Genomic DNA, 24,544 nt, shown 5'->3' with positions numbered 1-24,544 from the left:
TGCCAAATGCTTGCGATTGTCAAAAATAATCCATTTTCTTTTATTTCAAAATATTAAGGGGGTACAAATGTCTTAGGTTATATGGATGGTTTTTGTGATGCTTGAGTCCTGCCTATAGGTGTGCCCATCACCCAAATAGTGTTCATAGTACCCATTAGGTTGGTTTATTACCCTCCGCTACTCCACCCTCCTCCCTGGTTACTTTCCATGGGAGTTTTACCTCCCTCTGTGCACATGTGTGCTCATTGGTTAGTTCCAATTTAATAGTGAGTACATGTGGTGTTTGTTTTTCCATTCTTGTGGTACTTATTCACCAGAACTTGCACCAACTGACTACCACTTCTTTGAGGCTTTGGACCACGTCTTGCAAAGAAAAATATTCCATTCTCAACAAGCGGTGGAAAATGCCTTTTGCAATTTCATCACCACTCAACTCTCCAGGCTTCTTTGCTGCTGGCATAAACAAGCTACTGTTAAGATGGCAAAACTGTGTTGATAGTTTAGGCACATACTTTGATTAGTTGTACTGCTTCTTATTTGAGAAATAATAAACTATACTTTTCATTCAAAATCAGAAATTTCATATTTAATGACCTAACAATTCCAGCCAGGCTCAGTGGCTCATGTCTATAATCCAACTACATAAGAGACTGAGGTGGGAGGATCACCTGAGCCCAGGAGTTCAAGACCGAGACCAGCCTGGGCAATATAGCAAGACCCCCATCCCCAAGAAAAAAGAAAAGAAAAGAATTCCATTTACAATAGCATCAAAAAGAATAAAACACTTAAGAAGAAACTTAATGAAAGAGGTGAAATACTTGTACACTGAAAACTATAAAACATTGCTAAAATAAGAAAGACATAAATAAATGGAAAGATATTCTCTCTCCATGGCTTGAAAGGCTTACTATTATTAAGATGTCAATACTACCCAAAGCAATCTACAGAGTTAATGTAACCCTTATTAAAATCTCAATGACAATTTCTGCAGAAATAGAAAAATGTATCCTAAAATTTATATGAAATCTTAAGGTACCCCAAATAGCTAAAACAATCTTGGGGGGAAAAAAAGGAAAAAGTTGGAGCACTCACACTTCCTGATTTCAAAATTTTCCACAAAGCTACAGTAATAAGAACAGTATGGGACTAAGATAAAGACAGACATACAGACCAATGGAACAGAAAAAAGAGCCCAAAATAAACCCTTTCCTATATGGTCAAATAATTTTTGAAAGACAGTCAGAACTGTTCAGTAGGGAAAGGAGGGTTTTTTCAACAAATGGTACTGGGAAAACTGGATATCCACATGCAGAAGAATAAAGCTAATGCCAAATACAAAAAGTAACTCAAAATAGACTAAAGGCCTGAGCATAAGAGCTAAAACTATAAATCTCTTAAAAGAAAACATAGGAAGAAGCTTCATGACATTGGATCTTGCAATGATTTCTTAGATATGACACCAAAATCATAGGAACAAAAACAAAAACAGCAAATTAGAGTTCATCAAAATTAAAACTTTTTTTGTATCAAAGGACACTATCAACAGAGTAAAAAAGCAACCCACATAATATGAGAAAATATTTTCAAATTACATATCTGGTAAGGGATTAATATCCAGAATATATAGAGAACTTCTAAAACTCAACAATAATGACAATAAAACCCAAAATACCCAGTTCAAAAATGGGCAAAGGACTTGAATAGATATTTCTCCAAAGAATATATACAAATGGCCAATAATCACATGAAAAGATGTTCAACTGCAATAATCATTAAGGAAATGCAAAGCAAAACCACAGTAAGACACCACTTCATACCCATTTGGCTGGCTATTAGCTAATAAACAGAAAACAATGAATGCTGGTGTGGATGTGGAGAAATTGGCATCCTTGTGCACTGCTTATGGGAATGTAAAATGGTGCAGCTACTGAAAATGGTATGATAGTTTCTCAAAAACTTAAACATAGAATTATCATTTGAACCAGCAGTTCCACTTCTGGGTATATATACAAAAAATGAAAGCAGATATTTGTATACCAATTTCCAATTTCCTAGCAGCATTATTCACAACAGCCAAATGCAGAAACAATCCAACTGTCCATCAAGAGGTGAATGGATAAGCAAAATGTGGCATATAGAATAGAATATTATTCTGCCTTCAAAAAGAATGAAATTCTGACACATGATACAACACGGATGACCCTTGAAAATATTAGTCTAAGTGAATAAGTCAGACACAAAAGGAAAAATATTGTATGATTCCACTTACATGAGGTACCTCTAGCAGTCAAATTCATAGAGACAGAAAGTAGAACAGTGGTTACCAGCGGCTGGAGACAGGAAGGGATGTGGAGTTGCTATTTAATGGGGACAGAGTTTCGGTGTGGGATGATGAGATGGATGGTGACAATAGTTGCAAACTATGTAAAATATACTTAATGCCACTGAACTGGACAATTAAAAATGGTTAAAATGGTAAATTTTATGTTATGGATATTTTACCACAATAAAAAAAGAGAGCAGTGAGAAGTCTCAGGTGACAGGGGTAGGAGAGGGACATTTAAGGACCAGGATGTGTTTTTGTGCTGCATGTCGCTACAGTTGAATGAGTTCTCTGCCGGTACCACCCCTGATTCCAGTTTCCCCAGAACGCCCTGAGAGTGGCAAGCAAGTAGCGTTTTGAGGAAATGAAGGGACACAGGACATGATCCATCCTGAGTGGGCACCAGAAGGAGAAAAGCAAGTTGCCTTGAGAAGCAGACGTTGAGACTTTACAAGAGCAGGAAATGGGAACAAAAGGTGACCACGAGTACCATTCAGAGAAAAGCACAGGACACCAGCGTTTTCCACAGCATGTGGGAGGGGGGTTTGAGGCATTTGTAGTCAGAGACCACAGGTCAGAAGGCAGGAAGACATGGGACATCGGGAGACTTTTGTCCCTGTTACACCACGAGTTCCTTGAAGATAAACATCACCCACATGTTATTCATTCAATACTCAGTGAAAAAAATAACTGATGTGCTGGGTGCCAGGGAGGCCAAGAGAAATAAGACACCATCCCTCAAGGAACTCAGGGTCTAGTAGAATGGACAGATCTGTAGGAAGAAATTCATTAGAGAGCCACAAAATCAGGATTTCTGTTAGAGTAGGATCAGGCACAGTCTGCATTTCTTCTTTTTCCTGGAGCATTAAGGAGAATGAGAAACAAAAATGCAAACTCTATTTTTGGTGCATCAAGAGATGTAAATGACAAAAGTAGTGAGGATTTAGCAAAAAAAAAAAAAAATCAAGTAGAAACTCAAAGGAGCAAGTGGAGAAATGATGCTATAGAAAAAGAAATTGATTTGTTTTTGAAAAGCAGAGGAGTGTGGCTAAATTTCTCATCACACAGACAAGCCAGATTTATGGGAAGCAGTTGGTATCTGGGCAGAGGAGGAAATAAGAATCTTAGTAATGGGGTCTGAGACCCCAGACATGTGCATGCACAGAGGAAAGACCAAGTGACGGCACAGCAAGAGCAAGGTCATCTGCAAGCCAAGGAGAGAAGCCTCAGAAAAAAACAAACCTGCTCACACCTTGATCTTGCACTTCTCACCTCCAGAACTATAAATAAATAAATATCTGTTGTTTAAGATGAAGATTTCTGTTGTTTAATACCCAGTTTGTGATGTTTTGTTCTCTCAGTCCTAGTAACCTAATACACTGTCCATATGTAGATATGGAAAGGGTAAACATAGCAAATTATAATTGGCAGAAGTGGAGTCTTAGAAGAAATGGTCAGATCTGGTGGCCATGGACAATAATATCCAGGTAGGAAAAAGATCAAATGGGGGAGGCAGAGGCTGGATCAGCCACATGCCTCCAGAGGAGAGTGGGCTGCACCCACTCGCTGGCTCATCTTCCAGAAGCTGAAGCTTCTATACAACTGTACTAGTTATGAGACAGTAAAGAGGCAGAATCAGGTGAACGGTAAGTGGAGACAGGATATCTGGTGACCACAGCTGATGGACAAAGGCGAGGAGAGGGGAAGCCCTCAGGGGGAGGTCCTAGAGAAGAGACAAAGGCAGAGAGAAGAAGACTGTATTTCTGGAAATGCAATAAGCCAGATTCCTCTTCATGTCAGCAGGGCTCGGACAGTCCACAGCAGGTAATGGGCTTTCTCTAGAGGCAAGGCTCTCAGATGGGCGGAAGGTGAGCGTAGTTACTGCCCTGTGGCCTCTGACCTGTTGCTGGGGAAGACGGTCCATTTCACGTGGGATGCCTGGGATATGTCCTTCTGGTCCAACTTGATTTGGTCCTACTGATTTGGGGCTTTCTGAAGGACACTGTGGTCTAAGACTCTCGGCTAAGGTGTGAGTCAGAGTAGCCACAAACCTGACTTAGATTCATTTAAGCAAAAAAGGAATGTACTGGCTTATGTAACTATGAAGTCCAGTTACACTGGGCCAAGGCACTCACCAGGGGTGATTTTCTTCCTCTAACTTTCTGCTCATCTTGTCTCTATATGGCTTCATTCCTGCCTGGTTTCCCTCTGTGACTGTCCAGAAAGCTGCTGGTACTTCTGCCAAAAGCATATAAACTAAATCCAATCATGAGCAAGAATCAACAAACTTAAATCAAGGAACATTTTACCAAAAAACTGGCCTTTAAAAAAAAAATGTCAATGTCATGAAAGGCGTAGAAAGGCTAAGGGGCTCTTCAAATTAAATGCGACCAAAGAGAGATGAAAGCTGAATGCAGTGTGCCATCCTGGATTTTGGATTAGATCTTAGATGGGAAAAAATTGTTACAATGGGCATTATTGAGACAATTGGTAAAATTTGAAAATGTACTGTGTATTAGATAAGAATATTGTTTCAATGTTAAATTTCCTGAGTTTGATCATTATATTATGATTATGTAAAAGACTATTCTTGTTCTTAAGTAAATGCAAAATATTTAAGGATAAAGGATCATGATGTCTGCAACTTGCCCTCAAATAGTTCAGCAACAACAATGTTATGTCACATAATATAATATAATGTAATACAGAGACTGGGAAAGAGAGAAAGAGAATGACAAAGCAAATATAGCCAGATGTTAATCTAGGTGAAGGGCATACTAAGTTCACTGTACTTTTCATGTTACTTTTCCATGTTTGAATTTTTTTAATTTAAATTAAAAATATTTGTTAAGGTGTCGGTGGCAGACCTCTCTCCCTCACCACCCATGTCTGAATCTCACGGAGGAGTCTGAGCGGTTAGCCTGGCTTATACACTCTTTCACTGAGAGGAGGGTTAGACACTGTGATTGACACCCTCCCCAGAGACCATCTGAAGTGGGGCGGAACTTCCCCTGAAGAATCACAACCTCTCTCAGTCTTCTACCAGCTCCTGGTCTTCCAGATCGCCTCTGCTGGTCACTCGATGCCCACATGCTGCCTGGCCCCATCTTCCCTGGCCATCTCTTCCTCCAAAATGGCACCAGACAGAGGAAGACTTGTCTCAACAAATAGCTCCACACTTGGGCCTGTTTTTGTGATTTCTCTCTCCCCGCAACATACCCATATGGACCCCATTCCTCTTGCTCCTACCGTCTTCTAGTTTATTGAAGGAAACTGTGCTCTGCAAAAAGCGTTAACAAGCATTGCCTGTGTGCTGTTACCCTCGGCTTACAGATTCAGGTTTTGACTGGTCCTCGATCCAGGGAAGAGAAGCCAACAGCAGAAGTTTCATGCACAGAAGCAGTCCAAGGAGGGAAGTAAGTTGGGGGCAGGTGGGACTCCGGATTCTTTTGTATCCCATTGTGTTGGTGGCTTTTTCCTTTATCTCAGACCAGAGTTTCTGACAGGGGGCTGACTGCTGTCCCTCTCAGCTGGAGGAAGCCATAGTAGCCAAAAGGAACCAGACCAATATCACTTCATTCCTTATCAGGCAATTTTTTTTTTTTTTTTTTTTTTTTTTGAGGCAGAGTCTCACTTTGTTGCCCAGGCTAGAGTGAGTGCCGTGGCGTCAGCCTAGCTCACAGCAACCTCAAACTCCTGGGCTTAAGCGATCCTACTGCCTCAGCCTCCCGAGTAGCTGGGACTACAGGCATGTGCCACCATGCCCGGCTAATTTTTTCTATATGTATATATTAGTTGGCCAGATAATTTATTTCTATTTTTTTTTTTTAGTAGAGACGGGATCTCGCTCAGGCTGGTCTCGAACTCCTGACCTCAAGCGATCCACCCGCCTCGGCCTCCTCCCAGAGGGCTAGGATTACAGGCGTGAGCCACCGCGCCTGGCCCTTATCAGGCAATTTTGACAACTGATTTGTTCCCCGCCAGTAAAGTAGAGTTAGCAGAGAGGTTGTTAGAACTCAATCAGTGCAGCCTTGGCATGGATACCTCTGCGTCCAGCCTTCTTGAGAACAAGGTAGGATTTGGGGAGTCCATCTGCTGAGGGTGGAACCAGTGAGACTAAATGAAGAAAGTTCATTCATTCATTTATCATATGTTTATCCATTCCTTTGTTCATCTGTGGAAGGCTGACTTGCACATGGTTAAGGCAGGCTCGTGTGCACATTCTTGAAGGTTGTGCTGTGTTCTGCACAGCTCCAGGGGGTGGTACTCACAAGGACCATATGTGGCAGCCCTCGGTGAGGGACCCTCACTCTGCCACTGGATCTCCTGGTTTCAAAGCTGTCACCACCACCTCCAACTGTGTGAGGTGGGGCCAGATTCTTCCCAGCTCTGTGCCTCAGTGGCCGCGGATGTGAGGCTAATCCTGCCTCAGAGGGTCTTTGTGAGGATTAAATGACTGAATACGTTCTAAGTACTCTGGGACACTTTAAATAGCATTGTGATTTTCTGTTACATTAAATTAAATTAAAGAGCTAGTAGAATACTCCTTGTAAGCCATTGGATGTGAGGCTTGTGTGTGTGTGTGTGTGTGTGTGTGTGTGTGTGTGTGTGTGTGTGTGTGTTTTTCCAGACATTTTTTAAGTCAAATCCCAGGCAGCATATTCTATCACCCATAAATACTTCAATATATGCCTGTAACAGAAAAGGCCTAAAGTAACAAAACAAAGACAAAACCCACCCATAGACAATGCCATTATCATATATACATGATTAATAATTTCTAAATATCACTAATATCAGTCCATTTTCAAATTCCCTTTACTATCTCAATTACTTTTTACTTTTGGTATCAAAAATATGTTTATTGGAATGGTTTCCTACTTATCTTTTTTTATTTTTTGAGACAGTGTTTTGCTCTTTCATGCCAGAGTGCAGTGGCATCACCGTAGCTCACTGCAACCTCCAATTCCTGGGCTCAAGCGATCCTCCTGCCTCAGCCGGAGTAGCTGGGAGTACAGGCATGCGCCACCACGCCCGGGTAATTTTTCTATTTTTTGTAGAGATGGGGTCTTGCTTTTGCTCAGGCTGCTCTCGAACTCCTGGCTTCAAGTAAGCCTGCCATCTCGGCCTCCCAAAGTGCTAAAATTACAGGCATGAGCCGCTGCCCCCCGCCTCCACTCATCTTGACTCAGGGTGCTTTTAGTGCTGCTTCTGCCTGAAGGAGCATCCTCTGTGAGCCTTGCTTTTCCTTCTGCAGACTGGCCGAGCACAGTGGTGCAGTCAACACACAAAATTACCATTTGTGCGTGGTTAAAGACCCAGGTGAGTGTGTAGCATCCTGGGCATTTCACATCCATGAAGCAGGAGCTGGGGCTTTGCACTGACTGGGTGCTTGCTGGGTTTTCCCTTCTCTTCTGGAGAGAGATGAAGGCGACCTTTTTTGAGAGGCATGTTCTCGTGGAGAGATCGTCATTGCTGGAAAGCTCAACTACTTCTTACAGTTGGTTTTCAAATCAGAATCAAAACAAAGTCCACAAATAGTATTTATTTTATATTTTACCTTGCTTTTAATCTACAATGTTTATCTCTTTTATCGCTGACCTTTTCCATGAACCATTTGTCCTATAAAGTTTTCTACCTTCCAGAGTTGGCTCATTGCTTTCCTATGGTGATCCTTAAATTTATTCACTTATCTTCTGTGTTTCCTCCCAAACTGGTCCATTAGATCCAGATTCTTAATTAATTATTTTTTTTTTTTGCAAAAATACTTCAAAGGTAATGCTGAGTTATATCAGAAGGGGCATCATGTCTGGTTGTTTTATTTTTGGTGATTGATCCGTGGGCTCAGATATTGCCAACCTGATCTCTCCTTTTAAAGTTCCTCAAAACCATTCTGCCATCGATGAGTGTTGCCTGGATCAATCATTTATTAATACTTAGAACTTACAAAATGGGGATTTTCTAATTCTATCAACAAAATGTATGTGTGTATGTGTGTGTGTGTGTGTGTGTGTGTGTGTGTGTTCATATTTACTATGGTTTATATCAGCTGTGGGGAACCTTTTCTTGTTGGAAGACCACATTCATTTAGCTATAATCAAATAAGGCCGAATTCAAGAAACTTCAGTTAGATATAGTTGAAAATATACATTATTTTGTAAAAATCTAACTACTATGTACTTAATAATTTCAAAAATGAAACTATTTGTTCATTTTAAAGTTAACTAACCTTTTAATGACTTTGTTGTATGTGTCTGCTTTTTGTTGGAAAGCATTTGAATATTTGTTTGCAGCATGAAGGTCCACAGTTTCACCTGATCCTCTAGATGGGGATCAGGCATTTGTGACCTTAAGGGCATCTTGATTTGGGTTAAGTAAGAGAATGTAGATTCGCAGCAATAAGTGGTTGAAAAGCAAGAAAGCATCTTTGGGGCATATTGCTACTTTATAAGTTGCTTCAGTGGCATTATTTCCAGGTCTCATTGCTGCTTGAAAGAATTGTCTTTGCTTTCACTTTTCATCTTTTAATTCTGCAATACAACCTTTCTCACCTCTCCCTCTAATTTAAAATATTTGTGGTCCTTATGAGTGTTACAATGCTGATGAGCATTGAATTTCTTTATTGTTGATACTGCAGTATCACAAAGCAAGCAAATCATATTTTCTTTAGCAGAAACAAGGTAATATTGCAATTCCCAATCTGCATTTAAAAATCTGTTTTCTTCCTTCAGCGTTCTCTTGGTCTTCTTAGACATGATGGGCTGTTAAGCAGACAGAATTAACAAATATTGTCAAGCTGTGCAACTATTCACAAATTCCACTTCAAACAGAAATACAGTGCACCGTTGTCAAAAGCTGACAACAGACTGGCGCACTCGACCCCCATAAACTCTTGCCAACCAGCCTCGTGTGGTAGTGGCACCAGTCAGGTGGGGGAAGTTAGAGCTAAATCATGATCGTAGCGGCCATCAACTTAGCCCTTATGGCTTACTGATGTTCTAATTGTGCCGGTCAATCTGAGAGGATTATTTGGTTGAAACTTATTTTAATTCTTTGGTATTTTAAATATGTTCATTTTAAAAATTATAAAAGATGAACAAAAATGTATTAATAAAAATAAAAGGATTTTCTCTGTAACATTTGAATTCAGTCAAAAGGCTGCACTTAAGGATCTAGAAGGCCACATGTGGCCCTAAGGCCGCAGGTTCCCCACCCCTGTACCAGGCAGAGAGTGCTTATGTGACCAGCCCCCAGCAGAAACCCTGGGCACTGAGTCTCTAATGAGCTTCACTGAGTTGTTGTCACTGGAAGAATCAAGCATGTCCTGTGTGACTGCAGTGGGAGAGAACATTTAGAAGCTTGTGCTTGGTTTCTTCTGGACTTTGCTCTATGCACCTTTGCCCTTTCTGAGTTTGCTTTGTACGTGTCTATTCACTGTAATAAATCTTAGCCATGAATATGACTATATGCTGAGTCCTGTGAGTCTCCCTAGCAAATCACCAGACCTGTGGGTGGTCTTGGGGACCCTGACACAGACAGCCACCATGGTCTTAGATCAAACGTGATTCATCCCCTGGGAGCTGGTCACACTGGGGTTCTGTCCGTGGAGAAGAGGAGTGGTTGGCTGTGGAAAATGACAACAGTATCTGCCAGGCAAATTGATATTTTATTGACAAATATTCTCACCAGGAGAAGGAGGACACCTATAGACAGCTGTAGCGTTTCTGTTACTTGCAACCAGAGATTCCTGACTTGTTGTCATAAAAGTATTTACCACAATTAGAACAGAAATCTAAATTACAAGGAAGCTTATGATCATCTTTTTTGAATCCACCCTCCTTGACCTTCTATTCTGTGGAAAAAGAGACCACAACACCACGGAGCAGAAGGGCGGGGATGTTTCCACGTGGCAGTGGCAGGGTGGCCAGCGTATGGGCCCTGTGGGCAGTCTTGCACTCCGAAGGAGGATGAAGGCTCCCACACTTGTAAATATTGGAAGCCCAGTGGATTGCCTTCGGAGGAGGGAGCTCCTGGTCCCTGGAGTCGGTGGATGGTTCAGTGATTCTCATATCAGAAAATGAACAGCAGAGGTGACCTCCAAATCCCTTTCCACTCTGATATTTTTCCCATTCTGAAGAACCACCTGGCTCTGTCCACATCAAAGAGAAATGCAAATGGCTCCATGCAGCTGAACACCCAAGTGTTCGTCACAGTGTGGGCAAAACACAGCACGGCCAAACATGTAAACATAACCCCAGAGAATGGTATTTGGCTCAGGAAGACCTAGGAGGAAGATCCTGACCTATTCCAGAACTTTCCCTGCCCCAAATGTCTTTGGTTATAAATTGCCTATTCCAATCAATCAAAAGTCACAGTTCTGGGTTCTTGGGCTGGGACAGAGAGAGAAGAAAGTAAAGGACATGCTCTATGCCCTTACAGAGCCTGTGCAAAGCTAAAAACAATGAGAAACAAATCCGTGGGTGCTCTGAACTGCACATGCTGTGGGAATTGAAGAATGAGATGGTCAGTGTGGGCTAAAGTGACGGGGGAGACTTCCTGGGGGCAGGATTTGAACCAGGTCTTGAGAGAAGAGTTGGCCTTAGAGTAATGCTGTGGGCACCGAACCACACAGCAAAGCGAGACACAGAGGCAGAGACGAAATCGGGATGCTGGGGACTCACAGGGAGACCTATCAAGGGGAGGAGAGGAAACCTGGCCAGCGAGTGGGATGAGGCCAGGGAGGGAGGATCTTGAAAGCAGGCGGAGGGCAGAGCGAGGGGTTCCAGTTCGCTGAGGCTGCCATCTATGGTGGCTGATGCAGGCTCTTGGCCAGTGGTGTGGCCACCATCCAGCTGAGGTGCCAGGGGGAGCTGGAGACAGGGAGGTCACTGGAAGCCCCGCCACCAAAACAGAGGCCTGGGTTTGAGAGGGAGCTGCAGAGGGAAGAGCCCGTGAGAACAAAGGAGAGGGGCAGACTGGAGAAGCAAACATGAAGGCAGAGCTTGGAGGACACAGAGGCCCAGAGGCCTGGCTCCGTGACTTCCCGCCCGTCCAGGAGACCAGAATGTCCCCTTCTGCAGGCTGAGGACACACAGAGATACTCCTCATCCCCGTGAAGCCTCACACTGCCCTCCACCCCCACCCCCCAGGGAGGTTAAGAAATGGCTTGGCAAGGTCCCTCCTGCCTTTTTGGAAATATCTGAGAGGGGACCCTGCTTCTCCCCTACTCCTCTTTCCCTCCTCTGCCCTTTCTCCTCTCGCCCCTTCTTCCCCTCCTCCTCCTCTTCTAACTCTCTGGCACCTGAGGGAAAAGCAGCTGCAGTTCCCTCCCACTGTGCCCTCAATTCTTAGGGGACAGACCCACCCTCTTGCTGGGCCCAGATAACTTCAGGAAGATTCCAGAACACCTCTGCCTGCTGCTCCCACTAGCCTGGCTCCAGCTGTCACATCTTCCAAAACCCATCCACAGGGAAGGTCCGGGACACACGGGAGCCCATCTTGCTCTCCAAACCCCCAAGCTGCTGCCAATAAGCTTGGGGAAGAGGGGACATTGTGGCATTTAGGGCAGGAAGAACAACCAGAACACTTGAACAACTGGCTCCCATTGCAAGGGGAGCATGTCTGTCAGGCCTGTGGCCACAACCCTCTGTCATTCCTGCCATGTCTCCTCAAGGGGGCAGGGCTGTCTGTTCTTACACATGTGTATGCGTGTGTGTGTGTGTGTGTGTGTGTTTGTGCATACACACACGCACACACACATGCACACAAAGTGACCTGCCTGACATTAGGAAAAAGTCATTCTAATCCTCCAGTTGGTAAGAATAGACTCTTGCAGCTGTAGATGGGAATTTGAAAGTCCAGGTCAGCACAGAAGCCGGCCTTAACCAGTTCACTAAGGCACTACGGAATCAATTAATAAATGTGGATCTCAGGAATGATGACAGAGACAGAGAGAGAGAGGGAGGAAATTGGTTCTGTCTGTAGAAGGCAGCTGACCACGTGGGCTGAGATTTCTCAGCCCTCTCCTTTGCGCAGCCAGCCTCCCAGAAGGACCATTCCCTACCGCACACGGTGCTTTGCCCACGGGGGGCACCCCACAAGCACCGCGCAGGGGCATGTGGATTTTCCCAAAGAAGCCTCTAAACCACCAGTGGTCTAGGCTGCAAGAAGGCAGTCACTCCTCCAGCCTCCCCCACTTATAATCTGTCCAGAGCCATTCGGTTAAGCCAGGAGCCCAGGGAACAGCCCACACCTGCAATGAAAGGGAGGTCTATATCAAAACTATCACCCTTGAGGTTTCTTTCCAAAGTGCAAGGGTTGGAGGATGTGACCAGTGTCTGAAATTTCCACCAAAAGTACTGCTGTCCCTGGAGACTCCCTCCCCCATACCTGCACGTGTGCAGGTGAGTTTCCGTAGCGTAGTGGTTATCATGTTCACCTAACACATGTGCAACACGCTCACGTACACACGCAGACACGTGGGTATACGTGCACATGCATCAACGCAGTCACATGCACACATAATTACACACTTTCTTTTCTATCTTACTCAGTTTTTATTAGTTACAAAGGTGGCAGCCTCTCTGTAAGTGGCCAGATATTTCAGAGATGATATTTTAAGGTAATAATTTCAGTCCCTTGATGTATAATCATCGGTGCTAGCCGCTTGGGATGTAGCCTTTTGTATCTTTCTCTGCATGGATGCAAACATAGAAACATTCATCGAGAATTTTTAGATCTAAAAATAGGGATTATTACTAAACCTGTTTTTCAGCAACTTGCATCTTTTAACGCTCTATTTGGGGCATTCCTTTGACTCAGTACATATGGATCTAACTCTTTCTAATGGCTGTGCACACACGCCCTTAACCCACATCTACTCATGCTAACACAGACGCGTGTGTATACACAGCCCCCTCACCCCGTCCCGTACCACCCCTTCCCCAGGCTGTTTGTGCTGGCACTGCCCCCACGCCTGGCCCCAGCCTGCCAAACTCGAGGTTCCTGCTGTGTGGTTACCCCTAGCATGGCCTTCCAGACCTCACTGGCTGGACTCTCGAAGGTGGGGAAGGGCGGTCCACTCGGCCCAGGCTGAGCTTCTGAGCAGGCTGCCCCCACTCAGAATTTCATAGGTAAAAACTGCAGCCTGGGAACATGGGCCAAGCTCAGGGCCATGCAGACGTGCTTGGAGGCTGCTTCAGTGACAGAGGGGGAGGCAGGAGATTTGTCAGCCCAGTAAGAAGCAAGGAGTATCCTGGAACAGCAGCAGACCCCCAAGGCCAGGCCACAGCAACCTGGGTTCTAGGCCTGCCCTGCCATTAACTCACTGTGTGACCTCAGGCAAGCCCTTACCCTCTCTGGACCTCATTTCTTCTTCCATAGATGAGGGTGTTAGCACGGATGCTCCTAAAGCCCTTCCGGCACAAACATTAAGTTTGGTCAGGGAGTCTGCTTCTCTTGCCTTGCTGGGAGCTCCCTCTCACACCGACCCTCCCTGGGACTCTGTCCCTGCCCCCTCAGGGTGAGGGCTGGCAAGGCAGGGCGGAGGCTGAGCCTGACCGGAGAGTGGGCAGGGAGGCTGCCGGGACGCCAGACCCAGACGAGGGGTTGCTAGGCCTGGCAAGGCCTTGCCTCCTCCTTCTAAAGCAGGGAGGGCTCTCGCTGCGCTTTGCAACCGCGCTGCACAGTAATTGCACCTGAGGACACCAAGCGCTATTTCTTCGTAATGAAAACAAACAAACAAAAAAGGTAATATTTCAGCAAATTCTGAGCACTTTTCACCTTGCTAAGTGAGTGCTTGTCTGATCTTCCTGTGGAACTGGCTTCCCCCACCCCACCCCCGTAAGTGCAGCATCTACTGTTTACTCATTTCTCTATCCCCAGGGTCTACATGATACCTGAGATATACTAAGCATCCAGTGAACATTCCTGTCTTTCTACTTCATTCTGATTACAAATGTGAGACACTCGTGTTGTTAGAAAAACAACCCCAACAATAGATAAGTGATTAAACTTAGTAAGTGGATAGTTTTCCAAAGTTCTATCCTCCCTCTTCCCCATAAATATTCATTATTAACATTTTAGCGACATTCTTTTATACTAGTGTTTCTCAACCTTGCATCATTGACATGCAGGGCCGGAAAATTCTGTGTGTAGGATGAACAGCAGTATATCTGGCCCCCACCCACCAGATGCCCATAGCATTCCCTCAGGGGTGACAGCCAAAAATATCTTCAGACATTGCCAAATGTGCCCAGGAGGAAAATCACATCCCTCCATCCCCTCCGATTCCCCATCTCCTGCCCCTGTTGAGAACCATTGATCTGTACTCATACACAGAGAGTGGACAAGGGCAAGAGAGGAGGTAGTGACATATAGATCCAGGTATCCACAGCTATATACCGCTGGTGGAATGTAAATTAAGATTCCTGTTCTCTGATTTCCAGTCTTGTGTGATCCTAATCCATTTATTCATTCTTTATTTTATTCACAAGATATTTATTGAGTGCCTACGATGTGCTAGGAACTGTGCTGATAGGCATATTTCAAACAATGATAAGTAAATATCTACTTCCCAGGTATTTTCAGCATACCTCCCCCCACCAAAAGGAAGGGAGGGACTGGGAAGAAATCCTTAGATCCTGGCTGGGTACACCTCAGTCTCCTACAAGCACATCACTCTCATCTCTGCTCAGCTCCCATGTACCTCCATCTGCCATGTTGAGCTGCCATTTTGGGCCAAGAAGAGAGAAAGGGGAAGGAAAGAGGAGGGGAAAAGGAAAAAGTGTTGGCACCCTTGGCCTTCCTTGGAATGGGCAGCTGGAACAAACACCATCCAGAAAGATGGGGCTCTGGGTCCTCTCAAACCCACCACACCAGCACCACAAATGGCAGCCCCCAGCAAGAAATCTCTAAGCACTTTGTGAGTATCCATTTCCTAGACGTATTTAATCCCGGTCTAACCCAACTGCCTCTGCCTTAACTGTTTACCTAGGCCGTTCTCTGAGCAGAATCTGTGGCCACCCTGAAATCAGGTTACTGGCACAGCCTCTAGGTATTGACTGATTCAAAGATTACAGTTGAGCAAACAAGAGCATGTTAATTTTTAATTTCACTTTATTGATTAATCAGGCTTCCTCTTCGTCCTATAACCTATAATTACCTGGTCAGAAGAAACATGCAATCTTTGCTCTGCAATGAAAGTCCACTCATCTGGCCTTCCTGATCCTAGCTGGGCTTTTCCAGGCAGCTCCCATATTGGTTTGGCCTCCACCAACTGTTAAAGAATTAAAGGACTCTGAATTGGGCAATCCTGAGTCAACAAGAGACCCACGCTGAACAGCATGGTGCTCTTAAGCATTAAAGAGGAGTACCCAGTGAAGATCTTTGAGGTTGGGCTTTGGGGTAGGGATGGGATTTTTTCCTAACAAAGGAGAGACTGTCACAGAGAAAGTGTTTCTTTCATGGCTCCTGGTTCACAGTAAGTCACCCTCACATTCTGGAGCCAAGATTGTTCTCAGGGGTGACATTTTTACCACAGCACAAACAATATGAGGACAGAAAATAGCTGAATGTGTCCACCTCATCACACAAGGGCTCTACTGTCTGCTAAGTCTCTTAGTTCACATAACCGTGGTGCCATCCTGAGAGATAATCATCAGTACCCCCATTGTGTGGAGGAGGAAACAGGATAATTGCAGTTTATATCTCTAGGGGAGCCAGTCACTTAACGTTGAGATCCATCACATTTTTTTTCCTCTTCCTATTTTCCTTTTGCTTTTTGAAGCCAGTGTCATTTCAGTTTGAAAACCATGATGAATTTAACCTAAATCAAGAAAAGCAACAGAAGCAATTTTTCCCATCTGGAATGAAGTATAACTATTTTATGCCATTTGTCTACCCTGTCACTAACTGCAGAGAAACATTCTAAAAACTGCCCTTTGTGGCCTCAAGCCATTTCCCTGGAGCTGTTGGACTAAAAAAATAAATAAATAAAGCAGAGAAATAAAAAGTATGGCCAGATCCTGAGTGAAATTTTAGTCAGAAATCCACTAAGCAGGGATTCATCCAGTTGATTATTTTAAATAGTTCACTCCAGGAGAAAAAGACTGGTTGAATATATATATATATATATATATATATATATATATGTGTGTGTGTGTGTGTGTGTGTGTGTGTGTGTGTATAATCACCAACTTCATTCACAAACATTGGCAAGTGATCAAAAAAAGAAGAGAAATTTTGTTCAATTCTCAGAAATGAATGCCCCAAATTATACAAGCCCCACAGAATTTGAGACTTAGAAGGAAACTAAGAAATCAGTAAAGTAAGTCAGGGCTTCCAACCTATTTCCAAGGAGCTACTTCTAAGTTCCCTTAAATCTTATGATACCCCGAGACATGATTCTTAGTATGGCTGGAGAGAAACGGTGAGGTTTTGCTGAGCATGTGATGCTATCATCTGCCCACTTAAAGGTATGACAAGTCACCCCATTGCCTATAACAGCATTTCTGTGGGACATCAGTCCTACGGATTCTTCTCTACAAATATTTCCATGGTCACACATGTTTAGGAAATTCTGCACATTATATCCTACTCTTGGATATTTGCAATGTACATCCACATAATTGATGCTGTTGCACTGAGTGAGAAGTCCTGTGTGGAGACTAAAGCAACTCCCTCTTGGATGCTAATCCACCATGTTGACTTCCGATTAACCCCTGTTCCAGGAATGCCTCTAAGATATCAGAACAACTCTGCCCCTAAATCCTGCCCTTAGGCAGATTCACACAACATTCTTGCCTCTCCCTAAAGGGGCTGACTTCAATTGTCCTACCCATTCCTTCCCTATGGTATATCCCTGGGTCTGGGGGTAATGGCGTGGGGATCCACCATCTTGTCTCATCTCACCACTGCCTGAGACATGGCTTCTGCACTTAAGTCCCTAGCAAATGTTTCTTTCTGAAAAACTAGATCCATCAGCCTCTTTCTTCAGCTTCTCAGCTTCCTCAGACTTCATGGATAGGTTTTCATAGACCTTCCCACTGCAAGATATCCTGGAATCTACAAAACCTCATTAACTTTGTTTTAGCCAAGCCTCAAATTTTGTTTTATGATGGTATCACATAGGATATGGCTGCAAGTGACAGAAACCCTGACTCAAAACTGGGAAGAACAATAAAGATTGTTTGTGATGCGTTACAAAACAGATGTTCAGAGGGGTAAGGCAAGCTTTAGAGATTTTTCCTCCCATTTTTCTACTCTAGCACCCTTAGTGTCAGCTTCATCTTCAGGCCAGCCATGGGGTGGCAGTTACAGGCATCACACTCAGGCCTGATACAAGGCAGAAGAAGAAGAGAGACCATTTCTTCACGTGGCCTCTCTTAGGAGAGAAGAAACTTTCCCACAAGCCCCCTGGTGTCTGTGCAAGGCTCACTGGCCAGAATGAGGTCACATGTCTACTCCTGAACCAATCAATCACTGACAAAAGAAATGGCATTTTCCTCTGACCAATCCCTCTCAAGCTGGAGGTGGGTGAACTTCCCTGAAGCACCTGGCTGCATGGAGTAGGAATGGATTCCTGAACAAAACTGGAGCTCCGTTAGGAAGGCAAAAAGGAGAGTGGGTAGGCAGCCAACAGTGTCCACTGCAACGATAGACCACCTTTTACACCTAACACACTATAGTGGTTAATTTTGTGTCAACTTGATGAGGCCACTGGGTGCCCAGACTTTTTGTCAAATGTTATTCTGGGTGTGTCTCTGAGAGTGTTTCTGGATGAGATGGGCATTTGAATTTGTGGGCTGAGTAAAGCAGACTATGCTCCCTAACGTGGGTAGGCCCCATCCAATCAATGAAGACCTAAATAGAACAAAAAGGCTGAATAAGACAGAACTGCTCCTGATTAACTGCTTGAGCTAAGGCATTGGTCTTTTCTAACCTTTGGGCTTGGACTGAAACATCATATTTTCTTGAGTCTCGAGCCTGCTGGCTTTTGGACTGGAACTTACAAGCTTGGCTTTTATAGTTCACAGGCCTTCAGGCTCAGACTACAAGTATACATAGGCTCTCCTGGGTCTCTAGCCTGCTGACTGCAGATCTTGGAACTTCTCAACCTCTAATTCTTTGAGATAAATAAGTAAATAAATAAACTATTGCTTCTGTTTCTGCTCTCTGGAGAACAGAACAATATTGTGTTTCTCAGACTAATATACAGCTGCTAATGTTCCTAAGAACAGGGGTTCCTCCATATACTTTGGAAAATGATGGAAAGCTTTCTTAGATAGAGTTCAAATTCTCTAATGTAGTATACCAAACCCATTATTGCTTGGTCCCTTACTATTTTCTAGTCTCATATACTATTCTCCTCTAAAAACAAAAAGCTCTTTCAGACTCTTGTGTTTTTGCATGTCTATTCTCTCTGCTAGTTTTGCCCCTTTCCCATCTCTCAAATGCCTGCTTAGCTTTTAAGCATGTTTCAAACATCGTGTCTCCAAGAATTCTTCAATGAACATCAACCTCCATCCACACAATCCACCCTCAATCTAAGAGCAATCAGACTGGGTCCCAGCTCTGCCACTTACTAACTGTGGAAACTTGGGTAAGTTATTTAACCTCTGTGTCCCAATTCTCTTTCCACAAAATGGAGATCATGTAAATACCTACCTCACACATTGTTATCAGAATTAAATGAGCCAATACCTGCATGAACTTTGAACAGTACGTGGCTCATGGTAAGTGCTCAAAAAATGTTAGGGATAATTCTAGAATCTCACTGTACTTTGTGCATCACTCAGTGAAAACATACTCCATGCAGTAATAATTTGTTTATACATCTGTCTTTCTGACCAAATCATGAGCTCTTCAGAGACAGGAATCCCATGTTGTCCCTCTTTTATTCCCTCATTCTTAGCCCAATATGTGGTATTTGACTGTGATCAACAAGTGCTTGGTGAATGAATGGCTGAGTCATCTTCACACCTAAGGAAATTGAAATTCCAACAAGGTGAAATAAGTTGCACATCACATAGACAAACAGGAAGTGCCAGAACTTGGAATCTAGTTCTCTCCTGGTTTCTGAAATCGAGAGCTTCACATGGCACCTAGAGATTGCTTCCCACCATGTGACAGCATTCCTGTCATTCAATTCAACAAACCTTTCTTGAGCACCTACTATGTGCCAGACCTTCTACTGCAGATTGATGATGATGAAGACTCAGTCTGTACCCTCAAGGTGTCAGGTAGCCACCCCCTGGACCCAAGCCTCTGGCTGGCCTCCCTGCCTCCAGACTCCTGCCTCTGCCACCCATCCCTCAAGGCACCCTCAGAATGACTTCTTGGACTTACATGTTCCAAAAGTCATAGCCTTTTGGAATGGGCTTTGGGAATGGTGTCCATATTCCTGGCCTGCCACCACCATAGCGCTTCATAATCTAACTTCATTTACTTACACAGGCTTATATCTGACCACTGACTGACTTGACCCTTCTCACTGTGGGCTCCAGACTTCTCACGGCCCCACAAACCACACAGCAAGCTCGTTTACATCCCCACCCTTTTGCTCACTTGGTGCCTCCTGCCTGACAAACTTCCTTTGCTTCTCAACCTATAACTGATATGACCTACTCCACTAGCTTGGGATACAAACATAGTAACACTTTTCTTTCCAATTAATCCTCTGGAGGTCCTGTATATTCCTATTAGAACTATATTTCCTTTCTCTGTTCTCCTAAGAATCCCAGGTGCTTTATAAGTACCAGTGAAATGACAACCAGGAAATCTAATCTGTTCACTACTCCCATTGCTTCTCGTTGCTTCGTGCTGTTGAAGGCTTGCCCTGCACCATCTTAGGACATTTGTCTGCCCTGTGCTTATGCCCCTGGCCCAGGTCTGACCCAGGTTGCAGGTTATAGCTCCTCTAGTCACACCAATGTGCTGAGCCATGTCCCCAGAGCTTGACACCAGCGGCTTCTACAGCCATCATTGGGCTTTGTGTTGAGCCCAAATTACAAAGCCAGTTACTCCGCTCCCTCACAGTAAGTCCCTTTCCGGAGTCATTAGAGTGATTTTCTGCCAGTTATCCCAAGGTTCTGGCCACCCCAGGCCACCCTCATCAGAGTCCCCTCACTTCCAAACTCTGCAGGAGAAGCTTGTGTGACTGTCCTTTCCCACCCAGAAGAATCCTGGCCTCTTCTGCAAGTTGACCCAACCTTCTTCCCAGTGCTGCAAATCAAGGGGAGAAGCACCTGCTATTAAGCCACAAAAGAAGAGAACCCCTCACCACTGAGCAACTCTTTACGGACCAAGGTGACCAGCTGTGTCCATCTTCTCAGACAACGCTAGCAGCTTTCTACTCCAAGTTGTGGTTTTTGTAAGTTGTTCCCTATCCAGTAAAAGTTACTACACAGCCATCTCATACCCATCCTTCAAAGTCTCAAGAAAGCCCACACTCATGGCTCTCTATATGCTCCATATCTTGATTTATTCACTCATTGAACAAATATTTATTGAGCACCAATTATGTAACAGCTCCAGGCACTGGGTGTGCAAAATTAAATAGGCAACACCCTCTGCCTCCAGGACTTACCAAGCCAGAGGATTCTATCTTGGTCTATGTTGGTCAGTGTGACAGTTGCCAATGCCCTGGGCCCGCAGCCGCAATGCCAGACGCCAGGCGGCACAGGCACTGCAGTACTGCACTTGCCCTGTTACAGTTAATCTGGTGGATGATAGATAAGGTCACAGCTTCTATCAAATTGCAGCCCCACCTCTGCCTTCATTTCTGTTACCTCTTTCTGCCCCCAGCCCATTCACACCTGCTCCATTGGAAAGGACCATGAAAAGGGTCTCCTACCTTCCTACAGAAGTACTGTAAGGCTGAAAGCATCTTAGCTGAGACACACACACACTAAGGATTGGGTTGAATTTCGGAAACATATCATCTGGTGTACTCAGCAAAAAATAATTTCAATTCCACAAGCATTTATAGAGCAACTGCTGTAGGACCCGATGAGTGGTCAGGTTCTATCAGCATTGTGGACCATCCCTGTTTTTGTTGAGACTAACAATAATCTTAATACACAGTTGTTTGACAAATTCCTGGGAATAAGTGGGTACCTGCCTACGAAAAAGATAGCCATTTGAAGTCAAGCGAGAAGGGCAGATACTGAATATGAATAAAATTTTTCCCTGGCTCAGGGGGCCTCGGTGGCAGGAGGACTCAGTGCAGGAAGTATTACAGGTTTCCAAGTGAACAGTATAGAATCCAGGAGAAGGAACAAATAGCACTATGGTGGCTGCAGAAAAGCGGGACTTGAGGTCCAGCCAGAAAAGACTGGATTTCACCAGGAGCTGGGAAGTGAGTGGAATGTGCCTAGCTGGGCCAAGCTGGGCTATAAGACTTTGGAGCATACCTACAAATTGCCTTCCTGCATATCACATAGACCCTGCAGTTCCTCACAGGCTTGTGAAATTTAGCACTGGAGGGGTCATATGCTTCAGATGATTCACCACAAAACAAGCGTAAGGGAGGAGGAACACAGAGACAAGTCTTAGCTCTTAGGTCACAGGCTAAAGAAGAAAAAGGCCTAAGTTCCTCTGGTGGCTGGAAGTGGGAACGATCAAAGGTGAAAGAGGTAGCTTCCCATTTGAGGGTGTCTTGGGTAATTTTTATCATCGAAGAACCAACCCAGAACTAAAATAAGAATCCTTTGTCTTCTAGAAGGCCCACGAGGTCTCCTGCAAGGAGCTGGTGGCAGGGGGACGTCAATCTCGCTGCATGTCTTAGTGGGCTCCAGTTGGCAGCGGGGGAGCTGCAGCCTGGCTCTCCTCTGAGTGGGGGCCCCACCCATGCCCTCGTGAGCCCAAGCTGGCTGGCTGCTGTGTGCTGAGTGAGACCCTGCCTGGGTGAGCTCTGGGGCAACGCGCAGTTCTGAAATCTCATCTCGTGGTCAAGGTGATTTCCACAAAGGACACCTAGAACAAGGACTGGCCAAGAGCATGTTGATCCCAAGCTTCTATCAAGCCCAGACAGTGGAGGGAGGACATTTTTGCCCATGGACATCATCTGGGAGTCAGGATAGGCAACTTCCCAAGGCATTCGGGGAATTAATAGAAACATTTCTTAGGAGTGATGGGTGGATGGTTCTAAGGGCAAGAGACCAGAGTATGAGGAAGGTTAAGAAGTAACGATTACTAGATGTCCACTATGCAGAGGCTATTTTATATGCATTATCTTTCTTAATTCCTGAAAAAATGCTAAAAAGGGCATGTGACCTTTCTGCATTTGACAAATGAGGAAATAGCTGCCCACGGACACTAGTCAGTGTCAGAGTCGGGATACAGAGCCTGCCCTCGCTTTCCACGGAGCCCATGCTTTTCCCAATAGACTGAAAATCTGTTAAATAATTCAACAACAGAAAGATACTCAATATCTACTATGACCAAGACATCGAGCATAGAAACAAGACACACGGTCCCTGCTTACAGGCTAATGGGAGAAGCGAGCCCTGCGATGATAATGGCTGGAAACTACTACAGTCAGAATAGTCCATGTTAACAACTCCTCAAGGTCATCCTGCACACACACCACCCTGCCCCAGTCACCAGTCTACCGTCCTTGCTGCTGCTCCGTACACGTCTGGCCCATTCCTGCCTCGGATTCTCTGCTTTTGCCCTTCCCTCTGCTGACCGACTGTGACCTCCCCAGCTTCTTGTCACCTTTGCAGAGCTCTTCCCAGTCCCCTTTGTCCCCCTGTAGACACCCCCACACACACTCTGTCTCCTCCTTCCTGGCTGTATTGTCTTCCTAACACTTGAGTGCAGGCTGCAAAGTCTCTCAGCTGTGTGCTTTGGGACAAATTACTAACCCCCTGAGCTTCCACTTCCTGTCTGTAAGCAGATAATAATGGAATGTAGCTCAGAGGGGTTTTGTGTGGAGAAAAATAGAATAATTCATGCAAATATTTACAGCAATGACTGGCACATGGAAACTGTTTAATACATGGTAGCTATTGTTGTTATGATTTGTTTATCGTGTTTCCTCCCTACTAAAATGTAAGCTCCATGAAGGCAGGGACTTTGGCTGTTCACCAGTGATCCTCAGGGCCTAGCACATAGTAGGCCCACAGTAAATATGTATTGAGTGAATAGCTAACTTTCTCCGTGCCGGGCACGGTTTATTTCACTTAAGGTTCACAATAGCCCCGTGAGGCAAGAACCATCACCATCCTCATTTTACAGACGTGATTCAGAGAGGCTAAGCACTTTTCCTAAGACCACAGAGACAGAAAATGTACAACGGGGATGCAGACCAAGTAGTTCCAAAGACAGTGCTGCTACCCACTATGCGACATCGTGCGGCTCACAGTGTCCTGCTTTGGAAGCACCCACTTAGCACACGAGAGAACTGGGGACTGTGACCCTGGATCTGAGAGTGCTGCCCCACTGTGATGGCCCAGAGTTCTCTGTGTCATTGGACAGATGTCCCTGGACAACGAAGAATGCTATCACCCAAATATGATGCTATTGGCATGATAGAGCATTCCAGCTCTTTCTCTGCCTGGATTTGGAAGCGGTATTGCCAGCCACTTGTGATTCTGGCTCATTTGAGGGAGATAAGCTTCTAAAGGGAGATACCAGACCTTCTGCTACAAAGAACAGAGAGGAGGTAAAGCAGCTGGCTAGGATAAAAGAGATTGGGATGTGGCCATATTTGTACTCCAACCTAATGATGTTGTTACAGTTTAGCAGAAATGAGTCACGTCACCTCCTGGCCACTTCCTAAAGTAATAAGGTAAGTGATAGATGGGGAGAGAAAGGGTCCTTGGCCACAAAGGGTATGTCTAGGTGGGCCCCAGGGTGAGGGGAGTGCCAGGACAGCAGGAGGGGAGAGGAAGGCAGCTGAGGCCATGGAAGACACTTTGTCACCATGTGCCCTGCTGTGATCACCCAGAGCATCAGCTGGTCCCTATCTTCCACGTTCAAGGATTATAGAGCTATTTAGAGCCGACTTAAACTGCCACACACAGAATTTAAGTCTCGTATAAGGTAAACTCTCCTAACACAGATTCACTAGAAAGGTTGTGAGGTCACATTCCATGAAGATAAAAATATAATAAAACTGATTCTCATTGATCGTTAGCAATGGCTTGGAGTAGGGCAGTGGTTGTCAAACACTTTTAGTCACAGGACTCTTTATTGGAGTAAAATCTAACACAGAAT

General features: G+C 44.7%; 1 pseudogene; it reads right to left on the bottom strand.

The window, feature by feature from the left end:
• Positions 1–7,522: 7,522 nt before the first annotated feature.
• Positions 7,523–7,680, bottom strand: LOC123649657 (annotated as a pseudogene).
• Between the last annotated feature and the right edge of the window lie 16,864 nt (positions 7,681–24,544).

Source organism: Lemur catta, chromosome 14 (assembly GCF_020740605.2).
Source record: "Lemur catta isolate mLemCat1 chromosome 14, mLemCat1.pri, whole genome shotgun sequence".
In the NCBI taxonomy this organism is placed as follows: domain Eukaryota; kingdom Metazoa; phylum Chordata; class Mammalia; order Primates; family Lemuridae; genus Lemur; species Lemur catta.
This window is presented reverse-complemented; position numbering and strand designations above follow the sequence as displayed.